This window comes from Siphateles boraxobius, unplaced genomic scaffold (assembly GCF_051911475.1).
Source record: "Siphateles boraxobius isolate OS27281-9 unplaced genomic scaffold, OSU_SipBor_1 104, whole genome shotgun sequence".
Classification (NCBI taxonomy): domain Eukaryota; kingdom Metazoa; phylum Chordata; class Actinopteri; order Cypriniformes; family Leuciscidae; genus Siphateles; species Siphateles boraxobius.
In genome coordinates, this window is record NW_027508705.1 from 3,065,001 (window position 1) to 3,086,197 (window position 21,197).

The window sequence follows — 21,197 nt, forward strand, 5'->3', positions numbered from 1 at the left end:
GTAAGGAATTGAATGATTCACGTTCAGATTCTGGTTTATTGTGAGTAACAGGCAGTCCGTAATTATATTGATTTAATGCTTCACCCAAAAATAACAATGTTCTCATCGTTTACTCACCCTCATGACTTCCCAGAATGATTTCTGAAGGATCATGTGACTGATGACTGGAGTAATGATGCTAAAAATTCATATTTGATCACCGGAATAAATAAAATTTTACAATACATTATAAATGGAAACAGAAATATTTCACAATATTTCTTTTTTTTTACTGTTTTATTTTTTATTTTTCTAAATAAATGCAGCCTAGATATATAGACAGACAGACAGACAGACACATACATACTGGCATATATATGTTATGTGTGTGTGTGTGTTACTGTTGTGACAGCGTGTCTTTGTGGCCATCTATCACTGTGTGTGTGACTGCAGACTCGAGATTGTGTAGAAAGGTCAGACATCAGCCTCAAATGCCATTTCCACTTTTAAACAACTTTCAACATTCCAGTCAAAACACGCTCGTCCAAAAGGCGCAGATGAAAGAGGGCAGGCACATCCGCGTAATGTGAAGAAATGATCGGCTGCCTCCGATAAACACGATTGTGTGAGCTCAAGAAGATTTTTCTCTGAAAATACAGTGGAAGCCAACGCAGCCTTAACCTTCTTTTGAAATGAGCTTTAACATAACACCATATTACAAGCTGACCTCAAAGGCACAAAATCTCCACTTAACATTTAGTCACACACACACAGCACACATCTTCCTGTGTGTCCAAGCATGATGTGAGATCCCTCCTCTCCTGTTGCTAAATCTAAATCATTGCATTAAGATCAAGTTGAATTTTACAGATGCAAATGTGCTGAAAAGTACAGCAGTAATGTACCTGTTCTTCATTTTACTCTAAATCAGGCCATTATATTGAGTGGGTCACTCTGTGCATCGTGACAAATGGAATTGTCTGTGATCTTTTGAATAAAAAGAGTTAGATGTACTATGTAAACATGTTCTATTGTAATGTTCAGAACTCAAAACCTCCTCCACAGTTCAAAGAATCTGCAAAAATGCAGATTATTTTGAACAGTGTCCTCAGTCATTTCAGCCTGATCTTATATGAACGTCTCATTTCAGCAGATTATTTTGTGAACTTATAATTTTTGTATGTTATACGGGTTTTGCAAAGAGGTTGTTAGTGCCAGCCATAACCAATTTTAACCTATAATAAACAATATGGACACAAATACATTAAAATGCATTAATACAATTTGTTTTTATGTTTTCAGTGCCCTGTAAGAAACCATCATTTAATAATTAATACATTAAATTAGTCTATTATTTAAAAATTATAATATAATATAATATGTATGGTTTTTAGAAACAATCTAGCTTTTTGAATGTCATTTTTGGTAAAGAATGGAAAGACCTGACTAATTCTAAACACTTAAAATAAAGTATTGTCAATATCATTCTAGCTACCATTTCTACATCGATTGTGAAGCAACAGGTGACATTGCAGAAAGGTTCTTGGCCATTGCAAGTTGACTGAAAGTATAAACAAGGCTTCAGACGTGCACTCCCCCTCGCTCTGCCGCCCGCTTTCTGTTCCAGCGAAATAAAGTGCAACCCGACGCTATTTCTGATATACATCCCCTGATACACAGGAGCTATTTTGCTCTGTTTATTAAAACGTATATATGCGGGTGGGTTTTGAACCCACTCACATCAAAGGCATGAATCATACCACTTGTACTGATATTTGTATATTTATCCATATATGTGCACATTTTATTTTTTATCATTTATTTTAATCTGGTGTTTTTAAGTGCTAACTTTTGCTTTTTATCCTAAAGAGCTAAAGAGATTTGTTGATATAAATGAAAGTATTTAAGTGTATTTGGCTGTCAAAAAGTAAAAAAAAAACAACTGTAAAAAGTATTATAAAAGTAGTCCACATGACTGGTATTCCAAGTTTTCAGATGTTGTACAATAGTTTTGTGTGAGGAACAGACTGAAATATTGTGGTCTCTCCCTTGTGCATTCATGAGAGAAATAACAGTGTCCTATTTGTGAACGAATCATTCTCTTGGGTTGGATCTTTTTAATCATTTGTTCATGTACGGTGCTTAGCATGAGTGAACACACCCATGCTAAAGTTGACTAAAAAGAGGAATAAAAAATAATCTTTTGGAAATTGATCGTAATGTCTTAATTTAAAAAATGAGGAAAAATCCAACCTTTAAGGACACCATTTTTCTTTGTGAATGAATAATGTATCGTAAATAAATAGCTGTTCTTCCTTAAAATACAGGGTGCATAAGTCAGGACACCCCTATGTTAAATTCCCATAGAGCCAGGCAGATTTTTATTTTTAAAGGCCAGTTATTTCATGGATCCAGGATACTATGCATCCTGATAAAGTTCCCTTGGCCTTTGGAATTAAAATATCCCAAATCATCACATTCCCTTCACCATACCTAGAGATTGGCATAGGGAACTTTCCATAAGATCATCTCTCAATGTAAATAATACCAGCTATTAGCCTAACTGAAATAACACCATGCCAATCTCTAGGTATAGTGAAGGGAATGTGATGATGTGGGGCTTTTTTATTTCCAAAGGCCAAGGGAACTTTATAACTTTATCAACTGTATGACTCCATTACTTTCACTTGTTTGCCTTAAGCGTCTAAACAAGATCTTTAAATTATTTGCATGCATTTGTAAAAGTATAAATGGTTTTATAAAGATTTATACTTTTATATATATATTTTGGAGCACCTAACCCTACCCTAAACCTTACACAAATAAAACACGTAAAAGGCAGATAAAAGTAAAGTCATGGATACTTATTGCAAAAACTGACCTTTAAAAGTATTACAAACAACTTGTGTTGCAAGTCTTCTTAAGCCATAGGATGTCTTTAAATGAAGAATAGAGCGCGCACGCACACATGTCCCCTTTAAGGTTTAATCGCTGAAAATGATCCCGCTCTGTGAACACGAACACGTGCTGTCATATCTCTTTCATGTCATATCTCATTCAAAAGATATTTCACAATCAAAGCTGATGTAACGCTTCTTCCGGCGGCAATTTATCGAATGTGTGCACAGGATCTGGGATAAAACGTGTGTACACAATGATTTGAACTTAGAGTGTGTGTACGCTAAAATCCACACCAACCTTCATATTTATAAAAATGGTCTTTGATGTGGAAAAGTGCTCAGCGCCATGTCGGGGTCTGAGCAGACGTACACACTTTTTGTGGCAGAGAGTCTGAGAACTGCAGGTATTTGGACATCTCAAATAAAGGATTTGGATGTTTACTGGTGCTAATTTATATGTTAATGACTTTAATTAGATGGTGTTTACAAGGCGTAGATCTGAAACCATTCAGCTGCACATAATTTCAAGATCATTTATAATCTTGATTTTCACATCTGGAAGAGAGGTGGACGCACCTTTTTTTGTGTACGTTCGTTCTCTGAATGACACATACTCACATTTGAGAGTTTGATCTCAAGTATGATCATAAGATCAAATGTAGGATTCTGCGCAACATTTTATAAATCAGGCCCCTGATCTTGACTATGATCGCTTTTGAGTATGTTCCTCAAACAAATCAATCGCTTGACCTCGAAACAATATTTGTATTTTTTTTATTATTTTTTTTATAAATTGTATCTGCCTGTTATATCCTATGTTTTAAATTAAAAATTTAAAAACACAAATTTCCTCTGGGTGTAAACATAATTGGCAATAAAGCTCTTTCTTATATGATAAACAAATGGTTAGGTTTAATGGGTTCTGTTGTGTGCTCAGAAATAGTGTAATGTAAATAAAAGGAGTGTTTCTGGTTAAATTGCTATTCATACCCCAACATATATGTCAAATTGGCATATTTATACCCCAATAAAATGTCATCATGACTATAACATTCCCATACCCATGGCATCTGTGTATCGATGCCAAAGGTTTCTCATTGAAAGCAATGATAGCATCCATATGTGATGAATTGGCAGTGAGAAAGTGTTGACCGATCCAGTTCTCAAATTTAGTTTCTTTGTGTAATATGAAAAAATGTCAAATGGATTTGGAACAACATGAGGGTGAGTAATGATGATATTAACATTTGGATGAAACCTGCCCGTTTCTTACAATCGACTGCAAGCTCACAATCAGATCATCCAATCAACAAATGATGAATAGAATCAAATCCCAACCTTGTTTTTTTATTTTTATTTTATTTTTTATTATTATGTCACAATACAGAAGAAAAAAAAATCTGATGCTGTATGTGTCAGCTGCACTGTACAAACTTTTCTGTAATTTTCAGTGAAATTCCACCTTTTACAGTATCTTTTACATCTACATTTATTATTATTCCTTTCATTATATCAGGCATGTAGGATGGCCGCCTCCCACGAAAAAATCACAGGGATGCCCTTCTCCACCTTCGGGTCCCCATTTGAGTTAAAACATCGGATCAGTGTACTTCTAAAGAAACTCTCTCTCACACACACACGCACACGTACACACACCAATTACTGATTTGAGTAAATGGGAGTCAGTGAAGGGTTGGCTGCATGTTTCTGTGTGGGCACACTTATCAGACAGTAATATGAGCAGAGTTGCATGCTAACTGGGCTTAGCCCGATGGCGAGTGAAACGCTAGATAAGGTGGAATTGCTGCAACACCTGTTGGAGGAAACCTTGACATTTTATCAGCTCAAAAAATACCCTTAAATACCACAGACTGCCTGCAGCCTCTCCTAACGCCAGCCAGAGTCAACTCTGGAAAACATCCAACTGAAACTTCTTTGCTGTTCGCTCAGTTCACTTTAGCTCTTGCTGGTGAGGGTCTGGGGACGAATATAAATACTATTCTTGACTACCTGAATCACTAAGCTCGGGGATCCCCTGTCTAGAATAGAAGAGCTTGAGAGTCAGGATCGTGATTTTACACTAAAACTCACCGGCTTCTAGTGTCTTGTCACTCTCAGATTATTTTAATATTATCTCATAATTTGGCAGCAGGTACATTAGGCTGCTGTCACTTAAAGAGCTGACGAACTGATACATTATACTATTACACATGTGTTTTCTTTATCAACTGTTTACATTCACTTCAAACATAATTGACTGTGTTTACGTGAATACTCACCAAAACCGGCATTTTGACATTATTTTGTGCGTATTTGAAGCACAGAAACTCAAATACACGTAAGTACACGTATTTGAGACAAATACACTCAAATAAATGTAAAAATACCTCAATTTAGTACTGAGAGGCAGCTTTATGTGTGTGCACTTGTGAGCATAAAATCTGCGGGAATGATTAAAATGATGCTCAATACGTGCAATCACGCGCTGGAATTCAAACCCGGTAATACCAACAATGTTCATCCAGAGCAAATGAAACGAGTGAGTGAGGGGAAACGAGAAAGTGCAGCTGGTATCATGTATCTATTCTGTGGAAAATAAATAGTGGAAGCTTTTCAGATATTTCAGTATCGATATGTATCAAAAAAGCAATATTTTTCGACAACACAACATTGCACTTAGTTTATTATTTCAGATGATTTTTAAAAGACTACAGTTGTGAAATGTATGTATATTTTATAAAATGCACCCCGCCAAAATGGTTTGTATGAGACGAGTAACTGCGTTACACTGTACACACCACTGCTGAAATCCTTCCTTATTTGGTGGGTTGGTGAGTGTTAATGTAAAGCATTGTATATAGTGTGTGTGTGTGTGTGTGTGTGTGTGTTATAACTGATTAATGCTTCTGCAGGAGTGTACATTGAGCTCGGAGATTATCATAGAAATCCTGCTTCTGGCCTTTATTAGTATTCATATAAGGATCAATGTCTTTGGCGTATAAATAATCCACAGTAGACTGCTATCCGCTTTAGATGAATAATCCCAGAACTTTGTGCACGGTACATCAGTATTCCTGTACGGATGGCGTGATCTGGGGTAAATTTATAGGCCTGTTGGGATTTTTATCAGCTCTTTGCTCTATCTGTAAGTCTGCATGTGTCTGTAAATGCCTGTGCTGCTCAAGGTGTTCTGGAAGATTTTCTGGGAAGATTCATTTCACTTCTTACAAAGGGAACAATGTCATGGAAATAAAATAAACAGTAAAGGTGTCACTTCATGGATGAAGGAGGGTTATTTGAAGGGAGAAAGGCAAGGGAGAAACACAAGTGGTCGTTAGCATGTTAGCATTAGCCAGGACTATGTTTTCTTTATACAAAAGAATATACAGATGGTTTGCAACTTTTAAATCAAATATTTCATTACAGTAGATGATTTAGCAGTGTCAGATATTTGTTTTGTTTCCCTGTCTGCTATATATACAGCAGAAGATAGATTTGGGATGGGTATTCACCAGTGAATCAGCATCATGATGGCATTTTCCTGAAACCAAGGACTGTCTACAGTAGACAAAAATAAATATGGTTACAGGTATGGTATTATTCACTTTTGAATGCAATAGCATAAAAACAAGATATATAAGGACTGCACCATTTCAGTGCGTTTTTCCACAGTTTTATGTTTCAGCTTAGTATTCCAGAAAGCTGAGTAACACATAACGGAAAATAAATTTGGAGTAGATGGGGTGGAAATTTACTGACTTAAAGTAGTCATATCTTTCTTCTACAGTGATTCTCTCGCTTGCACTCGCTTTTGCAGTAGGACTAGCTGTCAAAAGAAAGATCTTTTGGATTTGAACCTTCACTGTACAGTATATGTTTTTATAGTTCAGTGTAGGGCTTTGATACAAACAAACCCTGGAATTGCAGCAGTGCTCAGGTACGCCCCTCGTGACAGAAGGTTACAGTTCGCATCTGAATATTAAACTTTTCCCCCTCAGACTGATGAGTGGTGCTCCGATGAGGCCTTCTCTCAGTTATACAGACGCCCACACGGATCTACAGGTCCACTGGCTTTGAACTTGTGAAGCTCTGGCCTCTGTGGCACTAGGTGCTTGTTCTTTGTGTTTTATGTATAATGTGATAAAGCGAGCAGGGTTTTGAGGGGAAAACCCAACCGTTAAATAATAGAATACAAAAAAATATGTAGACTTCTCCGAAATCCTTACCAGTGAAAGATGAATGAAAGGAAAGCAGCTCTTTTATATGAGACCTGGCAGGCGGATTAGCAGCCAGTCATCAGCTCATGCTTGGTTCGGTTCACACAGACTATTCAAGGGGACATGAGTGAAGCACATGTTCATACAGTACGGCGATATTCTTTTATTATTCTCTTATTATGGCCTATTTGAAACATTTTAAATGGTTGCAAAATGTGATGTTGCGCAAAGAGTGACTGAGTAAAGACAGCAGTACTTCCTTTCAGTGATTATAATTGATCTTTTGCTAAGCCCCGCCCTCCCTAGTTACTGTTGCTACGCCTGACAAGGTTTCGCGCCTGACACTTTTATTACAGTGTGTATGCACCGGTGTCAGAAATTCCCAATGAGATAATTGGTTATTTTTGGCGAACATGTGAAATATCTGAGAGAGCAAGACAAAAGGGACTGCAGTATGCATTCGAGGGATATATCCACGACATAATATGCAACTGATTTGAGAATAGTTTCATAAAAATTGAAGCTAAAGCCTATAGTCGCAGCAGCCGCCGCCTCATACGCTGACCATTCACATGGGAAACACAAATTGAGGAACAGCTATGTTCGTGCACAGCAGGGTAAGTGAAATGTGAAAATAATCTAATAATTATAAATCAAACAGCTTATCCATAAATCTTGTGGAATAACACTAACACCGGGGGAGCCGCGATCGGATTGGGTTAAAGTTACTCAGTCAGGGGTAACGTTACTAGGCCGTCGATTAACAAAATGCTGAAATATATTTTAAAGTATGTCAGTGAGCCTCTGTTTTGTCTTTAATCGTCTTATTTTACGTTAAAATATATGCATTATGAACAAAGAACCGTCATTATTTCCAAGCAATAGGTGTTTTTGTTAATCCTGTCAACATGTAGTTGTGAATGCGGTCTCCCACACTGCTGATCCACGCACATTATTTCTCCCCTTGGCTTTTAGATTTTCGAGAAAAGGAAAATAATTCCACTCCCCCGTCCAAACGAGGGGTCAATTATAGCCACATGATTAGAGACTGTGTCTGTGTCACATCCGATATTCTCCCCGTAAACAGCTGGGAGAATATCGGATGGGTATCAGTGTATTGGATCCATGTCATTAATGCTAATCAAACTCTATGTTCTTGACTGAATAACTTTCATAGCTTTAATAAGGATTAATCTATATTTAACTTATACAAATAAATGTCTGCATGAAAGAATGAAGAATGTTGTATGCAAGTTGTTATAAAGAATGCATCATTAATTAAAAAGAAAATCATGTTCTTGTTTTTTTTTTATGGGGAAGTGATTTAATTTAATTTTAAGATCAATAAAAATATGTCACATCAGTTAAATCTTTGTTTGTATTGAAAGTTCAAACCTTAATGTCATTAATATTGACTGGTTAATAGATGTTTGGAAATTTGAGAGAAATGCTTAATTAATGCATTGCAATTTAACTAAACCCATTAGATTTTAGTCGACTAAATCTACTATTGATTTAGTCAACTAAAATATTACGATATTTAGTTGACTAAAACTACACTAAAACTAAAACAATTCAGATGACTAAACTAACTGGCCCCTCACGGACGACTGCCGCCACATATAACAAAACACAAGATAAATCCTCTCTCGATGTCCACTGTCGCCGCTCCTCCGTGAGAGATACGAGACCGGTCGCGCATTATCACTCACGCCACCGGCCTCATCCTGCTCGCCGCAAACGTACTACCCACTAAACCCTAGTGTAAACCTAACACAGTTTTAACTAAAGCAAGCATGAGATAAACGTGAGATGAAGCAACCGTGCCATTTTAGCTTGATTCTCTGAAGTCTTTGTTTTATTGTGATTCGTGTTTAGCGGGACTTGTTCCCAAGTGCAGTGCTGGACCAGCTAACAAGCAAGTTTACTACATCAGAAAAGCCAAACATATTGAGCTGGTCATGTGGTTCAAACGTCTAGATGTGTTAGTTTACAAATCATGCGTTTTGAGGTCATAACATTTTGCCAGGAGCCATGTAAAAATAAGTCTTTGATAATCTGTTCCTTTAATAATAATTTGTGTGAAAAGGAATACAATTTGCTGCTGTTTTACTGATACTATTGGTCGTTTCAACTGGAAACTGCCATGAATTGTATATACTGTATTTTTGGGGACTTTTCAAAAATATATAGAGACAAAAAATCCCCCCAGTGCGCCAAGGTTGATTCTTTTTAGCAAACATGAGACTTGAATTTCTTCTTATTGAGCAGATATTTTGTTGAGCTTGCTACTCTTTCAAAATTGTTCTTTCTCATGTTTATAAGTCATGAACACTGAACTAACTATGACTGGAGTCCTTTGAAAGTTATTTGAAAGTTTTTCTGGGATCTTGTTGTTGTGCCCTTGGAGAAATGCTGGCTGGTTGGGCATTTCATCACTTCTCCATTTGGATGCACACTGACTGTAGTTTAATGGAGTCCAATAACCTCAGAAATGACTTTGTAACCCTTTCCAAAATGATACATCTCAACTTTTTTTTTTCTCAGCCGTTTTTAGGATTTCCTGCAACACAGCACTGTGTACCTGAGGCGGCTGCTGCTTTATTGAAAGATATGCGGTTTAAACTCAACATGGCTGATTTGAGTTAAGTCTACCTGTGTTTGTGCTCTTCCAACCAAAATATTGTCAATTTCTCTTTCAATTTAATTATTATTTTTTTCAGAGCAGCAACAAGATTAGAAGCCCCCCAAAAAATCTTAAAGCACATTTATTTAAATGTTATTGCATTATATCAAACTAAGTGCACATTTTCTGCACAAACTCACCATGCGTTTCATTCAAAAATGAAGGGATTCATATTCGATTTATTTTATTTCTGATCATAACAGTATTGCATTGCCTGTTGCTTGAAGTGTGTCTTATAAGTAAACTCAATCTCTGTTAGCTTTGGAGGTGTCCACTAAGACTCCTAGCAAACACATTGTGGAAGATAAATAATGCTGTGCAAAGCTAGCATTTGTTCTGCAGGTGTACAATTATCAACACCTATAATTAACATTATGCTGCTGCAAATGTTTGCTAAATAGGTTTACTATCATGGACGATTGGAACGTTGAGTGATTTGATGCTCTTTATTTGCTTCTTGTTGATTGTCTCCTTCTTCTTCTTCTTCTCCTTCTCCTTCTCCTTCTCCTTCTCCTTCTTCTCCTTCTCCTTCTCGTCCTCCTCCTTCTTCTCCTTCTCCTTCTCGTCCTCCTTCTCATCCTCCTCCTTCTTCTCCTTCTCCTTCTTCTTCTCTTTCTCCTCCTCCTTCTTCTTCTTCTCCTTCTCCTTCTCCTCCTGCTTCTTCTTCTCCTTCTTCTCCTCCTCCTCCTCATTCGACCTCCTCCTTCTCCTTCTTCTTCTTCTTCTCCTCCTCCTCCTTCTCCTTCTTCTTCTTCTCCTTCTCTCCTTCTCCTGCTTCTTCTCCTCCTCCTTCGTCTCCTTCTTCTCATTCTCCTCCTCCTTCTTCTCCTTCTCCTTCTTCTCCTTCTCTCCTTCTCCTTCTTCTTCTCCTCCTCCTCCTTCTTCTCCTTCTCCTTCTCCTCGTCCTTCTCCTTCTCCTCGTCCTTCTCTTTCTCCTTCTCCTTCTTCTCCTCTTCCTCCTTCTCCTCCTTCTCCTCCTCCTTCTTCTCCTTCTCATCCTCCTCCTTCTCCTCCTCCTTCTCCTTCTTCCTCCTCCTTCTTCCTTCTTCTCCTTCTCCTTCTCCTCTTCCTCCTTCTCCTTCTCCTTATCCTTCTTCTCCTTCTTCTTCTCCTCTTCCTCCTTCTCCTTCTTCTCCTTCTCCTCCTTCTCCTTCTCCTTCTTCTTCTCCTCTTCCTCCTTCTCCTTTTCATTCTCCTTCTTCTCCTCCTCCTCCTTCTCCTTCTCCTTCTTCTCCTCTTCCTCCTTCTCCTCCTTCTTCTTCTCCTTCTCCTTCTTCTCCTCCTCCTCCTCCTTCTTCTCCTCCTCCTCCTTCTCCTTCTTCTCCTTCTCATCCTTCTCCTCCTTCTCCTCCTTCTCCTTCTTCTTCTCCTCCTTCTCCTTCTTCTCCTCCTCCTCCTCCTCCTTCTTCTTCTCCTTCTCATCCTTCTTCTCCTTCTCCTTCTTCTCCTCCTCCTTCTCCTCCTTCTCCTTCTTCTCCTCCTCTTCCTCCTTCTCCTCCTCCTTCTCCTCCTCCTTCTCCTTCTTCTCCTCCTCCTTCTCCTCCTTCCCCTTCTTCTCCTCCTCCTACTCCTTCTTCTCCTCCTTCTCCTTCTTCTCCTCCTTCTCCTTCTCCTTCTTCTTCTCCTCTTCCTCCTTCTTCTCATTCTCCTTCTCCTTCTTTTCCTCCTCCTTCTCCTTCTCCTCCTCCTTCTTCTCCTTCTCCTTCTTCTCATCTTCCTCCTTCTCCTCCTTCTCCTCCTCCTCCTTCTGCTCCTTCTCCTTCTTCTCCTCCTCCTCCTTCTTCTTCTCCTCCTCCTCCTTCTCCTTCTTCTCCTTCTCCTCATCCTTCTCCTTCTTCTCCTCTTCCTCCTTCTCCTCCTTCTCCTCCTCCTCCTTCTTCTCCTTCCCCTTCTTCTCCTCCTCCTCCTTCTTCTCCTTCTCCTTCTTCTCCTCCTCCTCCTCCTTCTTCTCCTCCTCCTTCTCCTTATTCTCCTTCTCCTCATCCTCCTCCTCCTTCTCCTTCTTCTCCTTCTCCTCCTCCTACTCCTTCTCCTTCTTCTCCTCCTCCTTCTCCTTCTTCTCCTTCTCCTCCTGCTCCTTCTCCTTTTTCTCCTTCTCCTCCTCCTCCTCCTCCTCCTCCTCCTCCTTCTTCTCCTTATCCTTCTCCTTCTCCTCCTCTACTAAAAGTGTATGGGCATCAAAGACAGTAAATCGTGAAGACTCCAAAGTCAGTCCAATCTTCTCCAAAATAGGATACCAAATAACCAAAATGTCACTTTTCAATGAAGATTCAAGATGGACATCATAACATACATTTCAATTATATTGCTAATGATTCACATGGGTCATTAGTGCTCAAACCCCAATCTTTGCTGTTTGTGGCTATAGTCTTCTCTATTATGCAATATATGTGTGTGTGTGTGTATATATATATATATATATATATAGATATATATATATATATACATTTCGGGGCCACTGTGCACTGAAAAACACACATTTCAGGGATTCTGTGTACAACAAGCCTCCCTCCCGTATCCTGACAGCAGGAGATTAATGATAATGTGTCTACTGAAACAGTCGGGCTCCCAACAGTACAGTATGACATTTCAGTTATGCAAGACTGGTAAGGTTAAAATAGAGCCATCAGAAAGAACGATTGGTTTGGAAATAGCCTCGTCCCAATCAGCGCTGTTTCGCTTTCTTTATAGCGGAGATGTGGAGATTGCTGAACTTCGAAGGACCTTATTAGGACACAATGGAAACTGTTTCAACATTAATGTGAGAGAAGTGACAATAGGGTTTTTAGTACGGTCTCTTAAACACCAACTCAGGGCCCAATTACTGACAAAAACGAAGCTGACTCACTGACAGCAGGGCATTATGGGCCAGCTAATACTAGAGCTGTTGACGTGAAGCTCGTGGCTGACACTGAAAACCTGATACTCTAATGTGTAGCACTCGCTGAAACCCGCCGCATTATGCAGAAACACTGCTGCTAATGTGCTTCTTTTGACACATGGGATATTGAAAGCCTAATTTCAAGAATTACGTTGAATGGCTTTATTAAATTGCTGGAATCTAAAACAAAGCCTATTTTATCATAAACTCTGATGCCTTCAGAGTATGTCCATTAGCTTAACGTACATGATAATCTATTTTCTGCCTTTTGATAACTGTCTATATATTGATTATGCATTGGTCTGAAATTGGTTATTTATTTAAGAAGAGCATTATTTCAACCTAGGCCTGTTTATTCAAAATGTTTGAAAGAAGCACATCTAATTATGGTAATACAAAAAATATATATTTAATAGTTTTCATGTACCGTATATGCACCAATATAGCGTGTATTTACTGGTTGCCATATCAAGAAAAAAAATGGTGCCAAAATTCAGAAATCTTTGAAAGATATCACTAAACATTTATTTAACCATATCAAAAGTACATTTCTTACTTATGTTAATTAAAAACTTGTTTTTATTACTTATGTTTTGTGTGTATTTAAAATGATACAAATCTGGTATTATTTTAATCTTATATCTGTCATGTAACAGTTGAGATAGTTCTTTAATGTTGATCTAACCAGCAGAAGACACTAGCTGGAGACACTAACACTGCGGTACAATGAGCCCCTGTTAGAACTATTACATTCTATATTTTAATGAATTCTATTGAGAAACCATGAGAAAAAAGGTGAATAAAGACTGAGAGCCATGTTCAGAAATTATTAGTTATTATTATTATGTTTTGTACTCTTTTCTATAGCTATGTTTTGCGGTGTGTTTGTTGTTCACTTCCATTCTTTCGGGGTAAAACAAGATAAAAAAGTATACACTGTATTAATGAAACAAAACCACATAATTGTACTAGACGTGTGAAATGAATGCAGGAAAAAATAAATACTCTGAACCCTAAGTAGGTTCACACAAACTGAGAAAGTCAAAAAGCATTAGGTTGTGCTCCGCTCTCCCCATGAACATTTTTGATTGAGGATGCAAACAACAAAGTGACTCGCGGAAATAATTAATTTATTCACTCTAATGTTGATGTTGTTACTGAAGTCTAAATCAAGGGATGATATGAAAACATTTAAAAGTCATGGATCTTAAAGTTAGTAACTTGAACACTTAAATGAATAGTGCAATAAAATAATATAACTATTTTTTTTTAGTAAGATACAAGCGAGATTGAATGTTTCTTAAAGATAAATTAATTTGATTCTGTAATGTTATGTTTTTGATCATCTTAAATTAGAAAGTCTGAAAGTGTACAAACGTAATTCACAATGGCAGAGTGTTACATCAGTCACCGGAACAACATCTCCATTAATCCTCATCACCGTGACTGTCACATTGACACACTCTCGCTTTCTCCTTAATCAAAGAGATAATCAGGAGATAATTAGTGGGTTGGAAATTTGGGCACGGAAAAGAAAAAAAGACAAAACTGTTTTACTTCCTCCATCAGAGGCCAGATTGAGGTGCAATCTGTCTGGGAGGCAGACTCCACCTGCCAGGGGGATTGGGAAGGTGTGTGTGTGTGTGTGTGTGTGTGTGTGTGTGTGTGTGTGTGTGTGTGTGTGTGTGTGTGTGTGTGTGTGTGTGTGTGTGTGTGTGTGTGTGTGTGTGTGTGTGTGTGTGTGTGTGTGTGTGTGTGTGTGTGTGTGGCTTCACCTCCACACGTCAGAGAAAACAACTCGTCTCATCAGAATGAAGGGATAATACCACGAGAGAGAGAATTATAATGGCAGGCCTACTGTAAAAAATAATCACACCTGCAAACCCGTTTTCTTGGTCAATTGGGTCATTTAGGTGAATCGTGTAGAACCGGGGAGTATTTTTTTTTTTTTTTTTTGGGGTGTAGGCCATTTTTCCTGCCGACCAAAATTTAGTTATTTCAAATGTAGGCGCGTGGTAACCGCGCTCATAATCCGCCGGAGCCACCACAACATTGCCCAACATCAAATGGCAAACGTAATGCAAGCGGAACGAAACTGCTCGTTATTGTGTGGTTGACGGACCGTTTATCAGTTTGACCCAAAGTACCGCGAGCCGATCTTGATCTAGCGACACTGTTACTACACAGCGCTAATAAGAGATCCAGTAATAACATCGCTGCAACCCCTGCGAGATCTAGTGAGAAACATTCACATTTCTCCGTTATTAACGGATCAAACAGCACTGACGTGGAAACCAGGAAGAAACATTGCGCCATGAATTAACTATCCAGTGTCCACCGATCAGCAACATTCACCATGGATTTACTGTAGTAACACTGACTGCAACCATGGAAGTTTGGCAGGGATAGTAGGCTATAATGCCTTCAAGTAACATTACGTCGGTTTTATTTTGACATTATGAATACAATTGCTGCCCTCAAACTAATCTGAACTAAAATAAACCTTTGTTTATAACTACTACAATATTACATTTCATTTTTTCCAAGGAGCTGTTTTGTTTTATATGCACCTAAGAAGAGTCAATTATAGCTCCAGAATTGCTCAAAGTAAAAAAATATCATACTTTATGATGTTAGTTTTAATTTAAAAAAAGAATGAAAAAAATTAAATCAAGGAAATGACCAAAAACCTGGTAAACAGTCATTTCTAACAACATAGGGCTATTTAGATAAACAATCTGGCGAGCTTGTTGTTTTAGGCTAATACACCAACAGCAAATTTCCGTTTAATAAAGCGCTCAGAAATGTGTCATTTGCATATTAAAATCTAAAAAATTAAGATTTTTGGATCAATCATCCAACAGTGTATAAAGGCTGTGTATAAAACAGTGGTGTATAAAGACCTTGCATAATGAACCATTATGTTTTTATTACCTTAGGATGAGACATGTATATCTCCATAACCGCGGGCGCCCCGTTCTATGGAGGTCGACATATTGTGTCGTCATGTTTCTAGCGTAGCCGACAGCGAACACACAGCGCTACAGAGCGCGTTTCCTCACTACCTTGAACAAGAAGTTTTCAGTGGTGTATAAAGACCTTACTTAATGAACCGTTATATTTGTATTACCTTAGAATGAGCAGTTTCTGTCTACACACACCTGGGTGTGAAATTGAAATGCGCCGACGTGTTTCTACAGTGGCCCTAAACGGACAAACCCGTTTCGTTACCATGTTGCTCTTCATGCAAGGAAGCAAGCTTAGTTCAGCGAATAAAACACTGACACGATGATGAACAAGTAACATTAATATTCGTAATAACATATAGTTTTACTGAATAATTAAGTAAGCATAATTTCTTAATTTATCCTTGTAAAGAAACCTCATTGCTGAACTGGCTACTCTCTGCTGTCTCAGACGATGACATATTTTCCTGTCGGCCACCGTAACTTTTGTTGGTTGCAATTGGCAACCTCACCACTAGATGCCGCTAAAAATCACACAATACACCTTTAAAGTAGTTTCAGCTATTTAATTGGCACCAAAAAAAGTAAATAAATGAACTCGTGGCTTTACAAGTCATGTTGCTGGTTCAGAAAAGTGGATGGTTCTCTACTTGAAAAAGCAAGTTGTTCAAAATCTGGCTATCCACATTATTCCTACACCCCATGACGCTTTGTGCGAATTATGGGTGTAACTTCCGTTAAGCTGTAAACAGTCAGTGAAACGCAATAATATATATATATATATATATATATATATATATATATTGTAAGAAGTGTACAGTTAAAGACCCAGAACCAGATATGAAGAATGAAGACCCAGAGTCAGAATTATAAAAAATTATAGAAAATATTTACTGAAGATAGTTTGCAGTTTCATCAGCAGAAGTCCGCTTCAATACTCGCACAAGAGTTCGTAGGCCGCCCCTCTTACAGTTACAAAGATCACAGCAGTTATACGATTTCCAAGGTCTAAGCTACGTCATTGCTTACAGGTTGAATGATTCTGATTGGCTAAGAAACATTAAGAGCCTAAACAATTTAACACATGTGAGGAGATAGGGGTGCCTATCGCCATTAGTCAAGATAGTTGTCGTCCACTCATTAGATTTAGGTCTGTGGTGGCCTCGCAGGTTAGAGAAGGGCGCCGGGGTGTCTGGTCCCAACGTCCAGAACCTACATAGAATGTCATACGCACACACACACACACACACACACATAACAGACACTAGCAAATAACAGCTCCCATCAAGGCTGAAGAGAGTCTGAGCTCCTTATTATCAGTTAAGTATACCAAAACATAATGCTAAAACATTCACTCATTTGGGAGAAAAACAGATCACTGGCATTTACTCCGAAGGAAGGAAATATACTGGAAAGAATACATTTTAATACAACAATTAAAGTTCGATATAGTAACGCTCAATATAGCTTGAGCATATGTCCAGCGAAGAATCATATGTGTCCACGCTGCCTTTAGGACCCTCTACTGATACCAGAGAAAGAGACAAACGGGCTTGTGGGTTACGTGGCCTTCGTGCCCTGAGTGTACTGCGTGCAATCTCAAAGTAAGATTGGAATGCACCTAAAAGAAACTGGTTACTTACATCACATGCATTTAAGACAATATAATTTCACAAGCACAAAGAATATAAAAATTATTATGTGATAATGAATATATTTGATTATTGATTTTTATAAAGGAAGTATATACATTCAAAAGGATATGATTATAGATGTATTTGAAGAGGCAAGGGATTTTGACCAACCCTTCAGTATATATATATATATATATATATATATATATATATATATATATATATATATATAATTTAAACTGTGTACAACCATTGAACATTAAAAGGACATTTAAAGTGTAAAAGCATAAAGGTACTTTCAACAGACCATGAATAACCCCAAAAGCATCTTTCCAAAGCAAAATCGGACGGTTAAACATCACTGTGGTAATCTGTACTGTATTTAACATACGATGCCTTAATATAATTTTAAAAAAAATTATTTAGCTACTTCAACATTGCGTGATACTATTTCAAAATAATTTCAGTAATTTTGACTGATTATAAATTGTATTTACCTGTGAAAAGAAACTTGGAAACAGACGTGAGGATTTGGGGAGAAAAAAAGAGAAATTCTTTGTGCATTCCAGTAAATTATTAATGGCATATATCGTAAATTAAACCGTTGAGAACAGACCACAAATGTGCAGTAAATGTTGACTTTTTTCATACTATTACAGCGGAATGCAAAAGGAAAAAATAAAATAATCATGAGGAAAAGAATCAAGAGACTGAAAAGAGCTCTTCTCTTGCCATAGATATTCTTCTTATAACATGTCACGTTAAAATACCAAGTGTTACGTTATTCTTAAATAAAACATGAAAGAAAACTGATAGCTCATTTATCCGTCAAACTGACGGATAAGCTTTATTGGTAGAGCAACCTTATGATTTGAAATTATTAGTTTCAGTCTTTTTGAGTGGATGTTCCCCAAACCTGAAGTGCCGCCCATAATTCAAAACGCAGTAAGCTCGTCAGGAATAAGGTACGAAACTAAGTTCATTGTAACTATCACAAGTGTAGCAACAGCGAGACAAAATTATCAGTAACAGTGGAGGAGGATTCATAAACTCAGTTTATTGTATCATAATTTAGTCCATTAGAGCACAATCTACTATATTAAATCATAATTTAGTCCATTTGAAGGAGTAGCTCGCGTTAGATTGTTGTTATCTCAAATGGAGAGCCTTGAATTTTAATTCAGACTTTCTTGTTTTTCAAATACACACACTCTCTGGTATCAGACGACATTTCCGTTTCTCGTTATCCTCATGCTGAACGCTACAGTTCGGCCCTTTTGTCTGGTCAGTTACCCTTCATGCTGGAGAAGGACATTAACAATGAGATTTGGAGGCCCTTTATCACTGCTGGACGGCCCGCCGGAGGCACGGCGAGGGGAGGCTGGTGAAATATAGCGCATCTCTCTGCTGTGGAGACTCTAACACGCTTTTATATGGGTATTGATTCACTGGCTCTTCTCTTTATGAAAAAGACACTTTTTTGTTATCTGTTTCAGCGAGTTATTAAAGAGGATATTGAGTTATAATTCTGATGGATTTTTGCAGCATGTTTTTGCACTTTTCCTTATATCTGTCTCTTTTTCTCTCTGTTCCACCTCATCCATTCTTTTATATATGTCTTTATTCACAGTTATTCTGCATGTGACATGTGGTTCAGTATTGTAAGCTTCTTAATTAATTGACATTTTTGGCATCTCAAATCACATATAACGCGCAATTTACAGTGATGGATGAAGTACACAAGTACCCTAATGAAATATTACTAACTATAATTACCCAATAATGTTGGAGATCATACAGTTTTTCCTTACAAATGCATTGGCCTATCACTCTGAGATTACAGAATATGGCGGGTCAAATTCATAGCTACTGAAAATTGTGACCGCTCTTTATTTCTTTATAAATGACTGTAATGTTCAATAAAGTGACTGTGATGTATGACTATCTCCCATTTCTATTTTATTAAGCATATTGATCAGATATTAATATATCTACAGGTACAGTATAGGGTCACGGGATCTGACGGGTCAAATTCATAGAAGACTAGCCTTTTTTGGGTGAATGTGGACCAGGTTGGGGGCTGGTGACGTCATCGTCTATAATTCAGTTTCTAATATTTTATATTAAATAATATTAATATTAAACTTCACGCAGTGATTGGCAGGGGGCGGGGCCAACTTCACGCAGTGATTGACAGGGAGGGGCGGGGCCAACTTCATGCAGTGATTGACAGGGCAGGAGGGGACGTGATCGGCTCAGAATGAATTCTCAATTTGCACATTGAATTTTGCTACATTCATTGCGGGACATTTAATGAAAATGCAATCGCAAGTGTCTTAACTGTGAGTGTAAATGCAATTAAGAAAAATAACATTTAAATGATCATTTTGCTACAGTTTTTGCTTGAACATATTAAACATATCTAATAATTTCTGTAATACATTTTCATTTTCATTTTGCTACTATAAAGCATTAAAATATGTATTAAATTTACATATTAAAACTAGTGTATGTAATTTTGCACCAAACGTTGCACAAATGTAATGGAAAATGTAAATTTAAATACAGAAATGCATTGCCATTTTACATATTGCATTGTCATTTTGCAAAGTCCCTGTAAAAGCAATTCTATAAAAAAAATTCTAAACACATTATAAATGTTATAAATGTATTGCTAAAACATATTACAAAGACTGTGAACTGTGAAGTACTGAATTAGACCGTTAAACAGTTTTTCATCATTGCTGTGTTCGGAATTTTTTGGGCGGGGCTAAAACAGAGGCTCGATGATGCACTGGAGCCCCTGAGCTCCTGGACACGCCCCTACATGATGACGCACTGGAGCTACTGAGGCTGGCCCCTCCCCTAACAGTGACAGTTGAGTGTGGCGACGGTAGCTTTCCTGCGAGTGGGCGTGGTTTCAGCGCAGACAGCGGACACGCCCCAAGCGTTTGAGAGCAGAGACTACTGCTCATTTTTTAAAGATTTTGATAGCTTATTTTATATACTTGCCGTCTTTTCTTATCATTCAAATTTGGCTGGGTGGCTAATAACACATTTTTCTGTGGTGTGACAAACTCAGAGCACAAACTTAATTTTGACTTTACAGGGACTTTAAATTTCAAATTGAATTTTGCTACCCATATGCTTCCATATTTTACATCAGATTTTGTTCACAAATATATGATCGTCTTTACCTAAATATTATTTTCATTTACAATAATCAATACAGAATTTCAGCATTTTCCATCAGTCTCTTAAAGACCACACATTGCATACCTTTCTTTAGGATCAGAGTGGTTCATTTGAATGAGTGAGAACTTTTATAGCAAACCAAACTCACACTATGATTACAAGTTAAATCCCCCAGTAATAATGATGATTATGCAGTGTACATGACCTCAAGCTGTTTGCGGTAAGGTTGATTGTGGGTTTTATTATGGCCCATATTGCAATGTAAAAAAATAGGTGCTTATGGCTTCATTGATTGGTTTTGTGCATCATTGCACTCTGAAATGCTTCAGCCTGCAATTTATAAAACAGTGCAGTTACAATACATGTTGGATTCTCAGTGTCACCACAGGGGGTGCTATATTGATCATATTCCTAACTTTCGGTGACCGTTTATTTTAGTTCAAATACTGTACTTTGAAGCAAATTGTTTGAAGAGAATTCTGCTGAGCAATTTAGTCAAAGTCTACATATTTATCAAACTTGTTTTTAACGTAAGAATGGGCCATCATAACTTGAATATGCAAGACTTCTGGAGTTTGATGCTTCCAGTTATTTTAGATACTTGAATTACAATTACTAAAGTTGTCTAAACTGCAAAATGAATCTCTTACATCGTATCTGCACTTTGTTGTATACGATAAGAGAATTTGCGAGAGTGCAGAATTCAGTCAGTGAGTGTGTGCACTTGACAAAACTGGCA

At 37.6% G+C, this 21,197-nt stretch overlaps 1 protein-coding gene across 1 annotated transcript in view; it reads left to right on the forward strand.

Annotated features, from left to right (window-relative positions):
* prkn (parkin RBR E3 ubiquitin protein ligase) overlaps window positions 1-21,197 on the forward strand; it is a 182,119-nt gene that overhangs the window by 116,379 nt on the left and 44,543 nt on the right. The gene's annotated exons all lie outside the window — the stretch shown is intronic.